Below are 13295 nucleotides of genomic sequence, written 5' to 3'. Positions count from 1 at the left end.
TTTTCTGACCCCGAATCTCAACCTTTTTCTGCAATTATCCAGCTGTGGTCCTTGAAGAGTCTTTGGCCACTCAAACTCTGCTCCTCACCATGCATTAGGATGATATAGACACACATCCTCTTAAGGGGGGCTGGGGGGTCACTGGAGGAAGCAGCACAACTGTTTTCAACATTGATAGTAATAAGAAATATTTTTTGAGCACAAAATCAACATGATTTCTGAAGGACCATGTGACTTCAGTAATGGCTGCAGCCATTTGGGGGAATGTGCCCTTACATCCTTTTGTCAGGGTTCATATTTTCAAAACAGTAAAGTAACATGTATAAGGCCTGTTATAAAATAATTTCGATATCTCCTGGGATAGTAATAAACAACAAAGAGGAGTGAAGATCGGAAATGGGATAAGAGCCTCTCTGACTGACCATGTTATGAATCACAGTCAATATTTGAGAGAGTCTGGACACTGAACAGAGGATTCAGCCGAATGTAAGCAGATCTACACTGGCTTCAGTCGCCATTCCAGTCTCAATCTTTGAGCCCTTGCACAGACAGTGTCCCCTGCGACCTAGACCATTTTCTACACGCATTTCAATACAATTAATTTCAAAGTTTTTTGACCAGAGCACAAAATGCTCAGTTCCTCGTAAAAGTTACCAATAATAAGTCTGCTCAAATTTCCTGGAATCAGGACATTCACAGAGCAGGGAAACTGGCTCAAAACACCATCATGTTTATCTCATTAACTGCATTTATTGTTTTTGGAAAGAGCAGTGTGGCCTTTCTTTGATAGCTGAAACATAATAAGGAATAAATGAGACACATTGTCACATACCACATCACATTGGGTCCTGTGATTAACAAAGCAGCGCTTGGTTCGTAATTGATGAGAACTTTGTTCCTAAACAAAGCAAATGGTCCCTGGAAGTAAACACTGTAAACATGAGTGTCACTTGTGTAATAAACAGAGAAAAGTACTCTCAGCTTCGCTCCCAGCTGCAGCAATTTCAGAAAAGCATTAATCATTAAAAAAAAACTAAAAACTTTTAACAAACATATCTGCTGTTCATTGTGCCTTTTTTCAGTTTCATTTATTGTGCAAACTTTCGTACATGAGCTTTTTCTTTCCCAACCATTTAATGACTGTGAAGTAGCTGGGATTTGTTCATTTTTAAAGTATCTTCATTGTTTTCATCCTTGATACAAGCAATTTTACCAGACCGCGATGTAAACCCAAAGGCTGCTAGAGACAATGTGTTCAACACCAACTTCCTGATTCAAAAGGCAATACATCAACACAAGAAAAAACTAAAATCTTCTTCTTGGTCTCCAAGCCATGGTCTAGCAGTTACTGCTTTCACACGATGAGATTTGGTGCTCACACTGGTGATGCAAGTTCAAGTCTGCGATAAGTTTACATCATTTCCCAAATCCTGTTCCCCTTCAGAATATACTGAGAAAGAGTCAAGATTAATAACTCTGGTGGTGTCCTGAGGCAAAAGTTCAGCCAACTCTGAAAGGGAAAATTACTTAAAAAAAAAAAAAAACTGGGGAAAAGAAAATCAAGATGTTTCACACACAACTAAACCTCTAGCTGAAGGTCAGGGTGGGGATGTTGTTTAGGACACAAAACTCAAAAAGGGAACAACTCTGTTAAAGGGGAATCACGCTTCTTTTCTTTTTTTTTACACAAAGTAGGAAATTATTTACTGTGATGACGTGAAATTTCAGCAGTAACCATTTCTAATGAAATCAGAAAGAAAAATCCTGAAATGTTAATGTGAACTTTACCGTTAATTACATTTTCTTTTCTTTTATCAATTATGAAGCACTACTTCCAAGATGTCTTAATTACAAAACCATTTGCAGTGACTGTACGATCTGATGCTTTGAGATGTGGTGCTTATATAGGCAATACAAGTTCAAGTTTGAATCAACTATCCCATCTTTTACTGCTCTCATTTACCGCCACTGTAAGTTAACACAGCAAAAAGGCCTAAATTAAACTAGATACCGGGCCCAGTGTCCTATAGTTGAGAAATTTGGCCCAGAGGAAAGAAAAGAAATAAAATTCTGAGAAAGAGTTAAGATTAATAATGCTAGAGGTGTACTGAGGCAAGGGTTAAGCCAAATCCAAAAAGGAAAATTACTCAAAAAAGGGAAAAGAAACTCAAATGTTTCACACACAAGTCAACTCTTGGGTGGTGGTCAGGTTTTTAGGACACAGGGCAGGAGATTGTGCCACTCAAAAAGGGAACAATAACACACCACTAACATAAATAAACATTGTATACTCATCCAGTGTTACCTCACAGCTGGCCTCATTCACCATAATTGGACTGTTCACGGAATGTTCATTGTATGTAGAACTGATGATTAAAAACTTAAAAATTATATTAAAAATAAAATTTTAAAAAAGCTGCTTATAACAGTTGCTTAAAAACGTAGCGTTTCAAACCCTTTGCAGGTGTGCCACAGGTTTTAAGGCCATGGTGTCATCTGCCAATTCAACTCAGGAAATAGGAGTGCTACTCACTGTCTCAGCGCTGCAGATGTTACAATCCAGCACAGGACGCTTGCCAACATCAACACACTAAATTCCTAACACTAAGCATACATGGAGTGATGGAAAATGGTAATGTTACAATCCAATTCCAAAGATGGCGCCGCTGTGTTCGGACGCCGTTCGGGTCGCTCCGCTGAGATTTTGCTTCAACCTTCTTTTTTACTTACTTTTACTTTCTCTTTTTACACATTTCACGTCGGCACTGATCACCTACAACATAGAAACACTTTTGGACATTGGTAACCGCTACACCAACCTGCTTCAGGACACTTTATCCACGAATCCTGCGTGGGCTCTGGAGATTCCTCGGAACGCGGAGATAAACAATACCCCCCCGAGGCGACGGATCAAGAAACACCGCGGGAAGCGCGCTGGAATTCGAGTCAGACTCAGGAAAAGGGCTCACAGTCCTCCTCTTCCAAGCATTCTCCTCGCTAATGTCCAATCCTTGGAGAATAAGATGAACGATCTTAGAGCCAGGATTAGTTTCCAACGGGACATAAGGGACAGTAACATCCTTTGTTTGTCAGAAACGTGGCTTTCGTCCTCGGTCCCGGACACTGCTGTAATGCTGAGTCATAACTTCTCTGTCTTTCGGACGGACAGAACAGCAGAGGCCGGTAAATCCAGGGGTGGAGGAGTATGTTTCATGATCAACAAGAAATGGTGTGATCCCAGGAATATCTCCATTCTGTCACGTTCCTGCTCGCCTCATCTGGAACATCTTTCCGTTATTTGCCGCCCATTTTATTTGCCCCGGGAGTTTTCATCGATCATTGTTACTGCTGTGTACATTCCACCACAGGCGGACACTGGCTTGGCTTTGTCTAAACTTCACGATGTGCTCAGCGGCTACATTAACAAACATCCTGACGCTGCCTTCATAATCGCGGGGGACTTTAACAAAGCCAACCTCAGACAGGTCATGCCGAACTTCCATCAACACGTATCCTGTCCAACTAGAGGACCAAACACACTGGATCATTGCTACACTCAGTTCAAGGATGCCTACAAAGCCCGCTCACTACAGGCTTTTGGCAAATCGGACCATGCCGCCATTTTTCTAACACCGGGATACAAACAAAGGCTCGTTCAGGAACTTCCAGTGCAGAGAGTAGTGATGCGCTGGTCCTCCCACTCAGAGACTATGCTGCAGGCGGCGCTTGATGACGTCGACTGGGACATGTTCCGGGCAAGTTCTTCTGACGTCAGCGAGTTCACGGATGTAGCATTAAGCTTCGTAAACACGCTAACCGAGCAAGCTACAGAAACAATAACGATAAGGACATTCTCCAATCAGAAACCGTGGGTGGACAGAACAATCCGTGCCGCGGTTAACACACGCACTGCCGCTTACAATGAGGCTCTTCTGTCTGGGAATACGAGCGAGTACAAAGCATCGTGCTATGCTCTCCGTCGTGCAGTAAGAGCCGCTAAACACAGATACAGAGAGAGAATTGAGTCTCATTTCCAGCTCAACGACTCTCGACGGATGTGCCAGGGACTGAGGACCATCTGTGACTTCGGGAACAAATCCTCCGCGGAGGTGAGAGTCAGATCCGTTGCTGGCCGACGAGTTAAACATCTTCTACGGCCGCTTCGATGGCAACGGCGGCGGCACGTCTCTGCCGACCAGCGCGTCAGGAAGCAGCAGGCAGAGCAGCAATGATCCTGTAATCACCGTGTCGGAGGATGAGGTTCGGAGGCCGCTAAAGAGAGTGAACGTCAGAAAAGCAGCCGGACCTGATGGGATAACCGGCCGTGTTCTGAGGTCCTGCGCCGATCAGCTCGCTGGTTTGTTCACGTCTATCTTTAATGAGTCCCTTGCTACCTCCGTGGTTCCCACTTCATTCAAAAAATCCATTATTATCCCTGTGCCAAAGAACAATAAACCCTCTTGCCTGAATGACTATCGCCCAGTTGCCCTCACATCTATAGTCATGAAGGTTTTTGAGAGACTTGTAAAGAGCCACATTTGCTCCTCCATACCTGATACTCTGGACCCTCTTCAGTTTGCCTATCGCCCAAACAGATCCACGGACGATGCCATTTCTCACGTTCTCCACTCTTCCCTCACAAACATGGACAGCAACAATGGGAATTATGTAAGGCTGCTATTCATTGACTATAGCTCAGCTTTCAACACTATAGTCCCCATCAAGCTGGCATCTAAACTCACAGACCTCGGCCTAAACTCCTCACTCTGTGACTGGATTCAAGACTTCCTCACCGGCAGACCTCAAGTGGTGAAAGTTGGCCAGTTCACCTCAAACTCCATCACTCTGAACATAGGAGCCCCACAGGGCTGTGTCCTGAGTCCCCTGCTCTACTCTCTCTACACGCATGACTGCGTGTCCTCTCACAGCTCCACATCTATTGTCAAATTCGCTGATGATACTGTGGTTCTGGGCCTCATCTCCAACAACGATGAGACCACATACTTGGATGAGGTAGAGAGTCTCACATCATGGTGCCAGGACAACTGTCTCTCTCTGAATGTGAGCAAAACTAAAGAGCTGATCATGGACTTTAGGAAGAGACAGCAGCAGCCCTACACTCCTCTTATGATCAGTGGGACCCCTGTGGAGAGGGTGAGTAGCTTCAAGTACCTCGGTGTAAACATCTCCGAGAACCTGACTTGGACTACACACATCCAAACACAGGTCAAGAAAGCCAGGCAACAGCTGAGGAAATTCAGGGTCTCACCAGCAATCCTGAAAACTTTCTATTCAGGGACCATAGAAAGTGTATTGACTCAGTGCATCTCAGTGTGGTATGGAAACAGCTCCAATCAGGACTGCAAAGCACTGCAGAGAGTTGTGCGCTTAGCTGAGCGCATCTCAGGGTCTGCTCTCCCCTCTCTGCAGGACATCTACCTCAAACGCTGCAAAAATAGAGCTGTTAAAATCTTCAAGGACTCAAATCACCCTGGTAACCGACTATTCACTTTGCTTCCATCTGGTAAGCGCTTCCGTAGCCTGATGGCACAAACTGAGAGACTTAGGAGGAGCTTCTTCCCCCAGGCCATCAGGCTCCTAAACTCTAACTCTGTGTCATAACATCACTTGACTCCATGTAAATATCACCATATCAATAAGCTATTCATAATTTTTCTCTACCTCATATTGCTGCTATTTAAATACCCAGTACAACTTTTGCACATTATTTTTGCACATTCCTCTTATTACTATTTAAGTCAACAACATACTGACCTGCACATTTATATTTATATTTTTTATCTTATCTTTTATTTTATTTTATTCTGTTATTTTATTTTTTCTACTTTTCTTCTCTTAATATTTGTATACTTTATAATTGCACTGTCCTTGGAGCGGACCTGACCTACATTTCACTGCTGGTTATACCCTGTATAATTGTGTATGTGACAAATAAAACTCTTGAATCTTGAATCTTGTTTGTGCTGGCCAGACTCACTAGGCTAAAGAAGTAGATCCAAAACCATAACAGACTTCAAAGAACAGCCTCTGTTTCTAATATCACCTTTCAGCTGTTTGTTTTCTGCCACTTTAATCATAGGAAGATGAAGCAAAGTCATGAACACTAAGAAAACATTTTTAAATACACTTAATTTATAGATAGATAGACAGATAGATACCAAACAGTTTTAGCACTTCTTTTGCGTTCTGCAGAAAAAAGAACGGCATACTTAGGAATGACATAAGGCTGTGTAAAGTTAGATGGTGTTCCTAGAATGCAAAATACTTGTGTGATCACCTAATCTAAATGACATTGTTCCATAAATCCACATATATTTATAAAAGTAACCAGAAAAGGCCCTATATACCTATATATGTATATCAGTGGCGATTTCTTTAAGACTGCAAGGGAAGCTCAGCTTCCCCTATAATGTCAAAAAATTAATGGTCAAACATGTACTATTGTGTTAACATTTTATTGATTAAAAATGCGTTAGAACACGTTCATCTCGAAGACGAGTTCGTTCAGAATCAGCTACATATAGCAGGTAACTCGATTTCCTTCTCATATAGTCCCGTAGCATCAGTGTATTTGCCTGTTGAAGCCCAGCGTCCATTGACTTCTATGGAGCTGCTTTGAACAGTTTTTTTCAGTGCTTCAAAACACGACGCTCATTGGATAAATGCTGCGATTATGTCCCGCCCCCGGACGCTCAGCGTCTCTGGGGTGAATGGAGGAGTGGGCGGGGCTGGACGCCGGGCTTCTGCGTGATGATTGGAGGGTTTGTCGAAAGACTGCATCTCCTTTTGATTGACAGCGATTGTGTCCTATAAGAAGTCGCTGATGCTGAAGCCATTCGAGCCAGTGTTGCCAATTTAGCGACTTTTCAGACCACCCTAGCGACCTTTTTCCCCAAAAGTGACTAGCGACAAATCTAGCGACTTCTTTGACAAACCTTAGCGAGTCTCCGTGATCGCTGGTACTGCCGCAACGGCGCGAGGTCAGCGCGCACGCACCTCTTTCTCTGTTCAGTGAGCGGCTGAGAGGAGCAGCGCGTTCAGTTCAAATAGATATTATGTTGCTTCTCTAATTTTACATGCAAATATAGCCGAAATCACAGCACAGGAATTGTCTTGTCTTATCTTGTGTGTATTATTTGATTTCATCAGACGACGGCTCGATTATAAATTAGGATTTTTGTGCAGACTAACTTCTTGGGAGGGAGAGCTGGTTATGTATTCTTAAAGGGCTGCGTTTCAGTCACTATTTCATATTTATCCCTTTGACTGACAACATAAACAGTAAAATATATAAAGGAGAACAGTTTTATTGAGAATTTGGCTGCATTAAAATACAGTATGAGCACAGAGAGACAAACAAATGTAAAAGGCAATATGACACGATGACGAAATGAATATGCTAATTAGCGCATGACGTCATCTAGCGACATTTAGCGACTTTTCAAACTGGCTTTATCTACTTTCCATCGAAAGAAGTTGGCAACACTGATTCGAGCTCAGTCCCATAGTGGACTTTGCAAGTGTAGTCAAAAGACAAACTGCTGCAACCTATTTCTTGATATTTGCTTGGCGAAATTGCTGGCCAATTTTCATTTTACATTTCACACAATTATACACCACATTCCTTGTTTCAGTTTAACCTAATTCCCACATTTCCTCCGTCGAGTTTAATGTTTTTTTAGATCGTTTGTTCATTCATTCATTCATACAGTAGGCCAGGCGGTGAACTAGCCAGCTAGCAAACTGCACACGATGGCAGAATTTACGTATAAATAAATGGACAATTTTTATGATGTAGGCCGAAAATGAGCTTCCCCTCTTTGAAAGACCAGCAGCCGCCACTGATGTATATATATGTTTATGTATGTATTAGTGCTCAAACGATTAATCAGTTCAAGTCAGCTTTATTGTCAATTCTTCCACATGTACAGCACATACATACAGAGAATTGAAATTGCGTTACTCTCAGACCCTTGGTGCATACAGTTAACATTAAACACGTTCAGATACAGATAAATACAGTTTAAACATATGTACATACAACTATACAAATATACAAATGAGGATATTGTAGAAAAAAATAAGAATTAGATCGATAAAGTGGCATAAGGCGCATGGCAGATAGAGTGCAAAACCAGTTAAATAAAAACAACACTGTGTAGATAAATTTGTAGTGCAAAAGAGCTTATCAGTCTGAGGACATTGTAGAAAAATAAAAAAAGAGAGATAGATAAAGTGCATAAGACACATGGCAGAATAGATGGAGTGCAAACCAGTTGAATGTACAGAAACAAAACTGTGCAGATTTGTTTTGTTTTGTTTTGTTATGAGTGTAGTGCAAGAAGAGCTTATCAGTCTGTTAAAGTGACAAGTCGAAGTGACTGTTCGGATAGATTTTTGTCAGACTATCCGAAGAGGTAATTTGCAGTCAATGTTGGATGGGTAGTGATCAGCCAATGCTGCACAAGTGACAGGTGCCGGTCACAGTTTGTTGGTCGGTGGGGGTCCTATGAGTGTGGGGGGGTGGGGGGGTGTCACAGAGTCAGAGTTCCTAGTGTGTTGCTGTGTTAAATGGGGGTGAAAGAGGGGAGGGGGGGCAAGGACGGGAGGGAGTTCAGCTTCCTGACAGCCTGATGTATGAATCTGTCCTTCAGTCTGCTGGTCCTCGCCTGGAGACTCCGCAGTCTCCTCCCTGATGGCAGCAGACTGAAGAAGCTGTGTGTCGGGTGGGTGGGATCACCTGCAATGCGGAGGGCTCTGCGGGTGAGACGGGTGTTGTAAATGTCCTGGAGGGAGGGGAGAGAGACACCAACGATCTTCTCAGCTGCTCTCACTATGCGTTGAAGTGACTTGCGGCAGGATGCGTTGCAAGCGCCATACCACACAGTGATGCAGCTAGTTAGGATGCTCTCGATGGTGCCTCTGTAGAAGGTGCACATGATGGGGGCCGGGGCTCTGGCTCTTCTGAGTTTGCGGAGGAAGTAGAGATGCTGCTGTGCTTTCTTGGCCAGTGCTACAGTGTTGTTAGTCCAGGAGAGGTCCTCAGTGATGTGCACACCCAGGAACTTGGTGCTGCTCACTCTCTCCACAGTCGCACCGTTGATGGTCAGAGGGGCATGCTGAGTGTGTACTCTCCTGAAGTCAACAACAATCTCCTTCGTCTTCTTCACATTCAGAGAGAGATTGTTGTCACTGCACCACCCGGCCAGGCGGCTCACCTCGCTCCTGTAGTTTGTCTCATCTCTGTTGCTGATGAGACCCACCACAGTCGTGTCATCCGCAAACTTAATGAAAATGTTGGAGTTGTGTGATGGTGTGCAGTCGTGGGTCAGCAGAGTGAAGAGGAGGGGGCTCAGCACACATCCTTGGGGGGCCCCAGTGTTCAGTGTGATGGTGCTGGATGTGTTACTGCCGACCCGTACTGCTTGAGGTCTCCCGGTCAGGAAGTCCAACAGCCAGTTGCACAGAGAGGTATTGAGCCCCAGCTGGGCCAGTTTGTGAGTGAGCTGTTGAGGGATGATTGTGTTGAATGCTGAACTGAAGTCTATGAACAGCATCCTGACATATGAGTCTTTTTTCTCCAGATGTGTGAGGGCTGGGTGGAGGGCAGTGGTGATGGCATCATCGGTCGAGCGGTTGGACCTATATGCAAACTGGAAGGGGTCCAGGGAGGGGGGAGGACAGACTTGATGTGGTGCAAGACTAGCCGTTCAAAGCACTTCATGAGGATGGGAGTGAGTGCTATTGAACGGTAGTCATTGAAGCAGGATTGAGATGACTTCTTAGGGACTGGAATGATGGTGGTAGCTTTGAAGCATGTGGGGACAACAGCCTGATTTAGTGAGATGTTGAAGATGTCTGTGAAGACCTCAGTGAGTTCCACTGCACAGTCTCTCAGTACACGCCCAGGAATGTTGTCAGGACCCGGAGCTTTGCATGAATTGATCCTGCTGAGGGACCTCCTCACGCTGTCCGGGGACAGCGTATTCACCTGGTCACCGGGAGGAGGTGGAGTCTTCTGTGCAGTGGTGCTGTTTTGTGCCTCAAAGCGAGCAAAGAAGGCATTCAGCTCGTTCAGCAGGGGGATGGTGTTGTCACAGGTCTGTGGTGGGGGCTTGTAATCCGTAATGGTCTGTATCCCCTGCCACAGGCTCCGCGTGTCTCTGCTGTCGCTGAAACGATGGGCTATCCTCCTGGAGTACTGTCTCTTGGCCTCTTTGATGCCGCGGGATAGGTTGGCCCTAGCTGTCTTCAGGCCCTCCTCATCTCCAGCTCTAAAGGCAGCGTTCCGAGCCTTCAGAAGTCTGTAGACCTCCCCTGTCATCCACGGCTTCTGGTTGGCCCGGACAGTGATGGACTTTGTGACTGTTACATCATCAATGCACTTGGAGATGTAGGCAGTAACAGTCTCTGAGTACTCTTGGAGGTCTGTAGTATTGTTGTATGTGGCAGCCTGTTTAAACATATTCCAGTCAGTGGTGTCAAAGCAGTCTTGAAGTGCCTCTGACGACCCTTCCGGCCACACTTGAATCTCTTTGTGAACTGGTTTGGTGACTTTAACGAGCGGTCTGTATGCAGGCATTAGCATGACAGTGATGTGGTCTGAGGCTCCGAGGTGGGGGAGTGGGAGGGCCTTGTAAGCTCCTCTCTGGGTGGTGTAAACAAAGTCCAGAGTGTGTTTTCCCCTTGTTGGAAAGTCTATGTGTTGGTGAATTTTTGGGAACACACTCTTTAAGTCTGCGTGGTTGAAATCCCCAGCCAAGATAAGAAAAGCATCTGGGTGGGCTGTCTGCTGCTCACTGGTGTGCTGGTACAGATCATTTAGTGCCTCACTCCTGTTGTTGTTGCTGGAGCTGGGAGGGATGTATACAGCAACGAGCAGTATGGCTGTATATTCCCTCGGTAGATAGAACGGCCGGCACTTAATAATCATAAACTCCACCACTGGTGAGCAGTGTTTGCAGACCACAACAGCGTCGCGACACCATGCATCATTGATGTAAACACAGAGACCGCCGCCGCGGATCTTACCTCCCTTGACGAGAGCTCGATAGCATGTTAGCTGGTTGAGCTGTATGGCGCAGTCCGGTACGCTGTTGTTAAGCCATGTTTCCGTAAACACAAAAACACAACAGTCTCTTACAGTCCTCTGAGTAGAGCGGAGTAGTCGGATGTAGTCCAGTTTATTGTCCAAAGAGCGTACGTTCGCCAGTACCATGGTGGGGATAGCTGGCTTGTGTGGGTTGGCCGCTAGCCTAGCTCGGATACCTCCGCGCTTACCCCTCTTCTGCTTCCTCTCACGCCGCTTGTAGCGCCTCCGCTGTGGGCGAGATGCAGTAGTGGGGGTCGGTGATGGAGTAGGCATTCGGAGCAGACCGAGGTCCTGCAGCTCTTCAGTGTGCGCGGAGTTTAACTCTAAAAATGTGGTTCTGCCGACATCGAGCAGAAACTCACGACTGTATGCGCGCTTAAAGACAGGTAGACGAGACGAAGATGTGCAAAAACATTGTGACTTACAAGACAAAAAACACATTTGTCGGGAGAGAGAGAAGCCGCTGCGACTGCGCGCGCCGCCATCTTAGGATAGTTTACATAATATATGTGTATACTGTGTATATTTATTATGTATATATAAATACAAACACATGCATGTATATATTTATGAAAAATATGCCAGGATTATATGTTAAATATATGTATATATATTATATAATATAAAATATAAGAATATAAATATATTCACGAGTTCACCCTTACATCTAATCTGATAGCAAATATTAAGCATATTTTGGCGTGCTGTCCTGGGGGAGGGCTCCGAGCCCGGAAGATGGCCTGAACCCAGAGAACTCCCCCTATCCCTAATATGGGATCAAATAGATTAGGGGTGAGGAGTTGGGGTGGAGGAGGGATGCCGGAAAACTGTCATTGGACAGAGGTAGGGAGGCTGCATATTTATACGCATTGTGCTCGTTAGGATAGTTAGCTAAATGAGTTGCATCTGCGCCACATTAGTTGATTATCTGATCGTGCTCTTCCCGAACCTTGTTAATAAAACATCATTAGATGTAAATATGTCAATATTTTCAAAATATTTACTGTATGCATGTGTATTTATATGTACATAAATATACACAGTACACATACATATATTATGTAAACAAAAATTGTATTTTGGATGCGATTAATCATTTGACAGCACTAGTATGTATGTATGCCATCTGTAATGCTTCATGAATGGGTTGACGTTTCAATGAAAATGCTTTCTAACATGTCAACACATTCCGGTTCACGTCATGCACTTCAAAGGCCATTGTGTTCCTTCTGTTTGTTTGTTTGTTTGTTTGTTTTCTTCCTGGACTGTGGGACACATTGTAGACAATGTATATCATATTTATTCCCAGCACTTGCCACTAGAACATTGGGGCTGATTCACCGGGCCATTTGTCAGATGGCCAAGCTGAGTTGAGAAGCACAGAGGGGCTTACGACACCACAGGACACGCATGCCCATCCAAACCAGCAGTCTTTCATAGAATGAAATGGGTCAACTGGGCCTCAATACCATTAATTTCATCCATACAAATAAATAACGGATTGCCAACCATAGGCCAATTGTAATGGTGTCTCGCTATACATTCTCCCACTGGCTTACTGGAAATGAGGTCACAACCTTGATTTACATTTTTAGAGCAATTAAACCAGATCTAAATGACGCTATTCTTCAGGTTCACTTTCGAAGAATGATGCCCGTTATCTGATGCAAGCTTTCGCAGCTTTGCATAGGCATGGGAATGTGATGTCAGTTCATGTGCAGTGACTGTAAAGCAGTTCCTGCCCATCCAGACACAAAGATTGTGGCGTTTCTGGATGCTTATATGTCGCTTTTGTTTCACTCTGTTTGTAAGTGGAGGTCACTGGGTACAAATCCGCTTACATCAGTCCTCAACGACTTCTCTCATTCACTACTTGACAAGGGCCCACAAAAACATCATTAGTAGGCTATTTTTGCTCATCTGGTTTCCAACAGAGATCTTCTTGTCAAAGAAAAAGCCCATGGAGATGAAGCTGCCCAGTGCACTTGTAAAAATGCCTGTCAAACACCAGGGCAGCCTGTGCAACCATTTCCTGCTGGTGCAAAGGAACACACAAAACTTTACATGTGTATCTGCACCCTATTCATCTTCCTGAAGAGGAAGTCCACAAAGATAAATGCAGTACTTGTACGTTTTGCCAGTTACAGAAGATGACAGTGTGCATTTGACAGTGTCCTGTATC

The sequence above is a fragment of the Barbus barbus genome, assembly GCF_936440315.1.
Source record: "Barbus barbus genome assembly, chromosome: 2".
NCBI classification, from domain to species: Eukaryota; Metazoa; Chordata; class Actinopteri; order Cypriniformes; family Cyprinidae; genus Barbus; species Barbus barbus.
Note: the sequence above shows the minus strand (reverse complement) of the source record.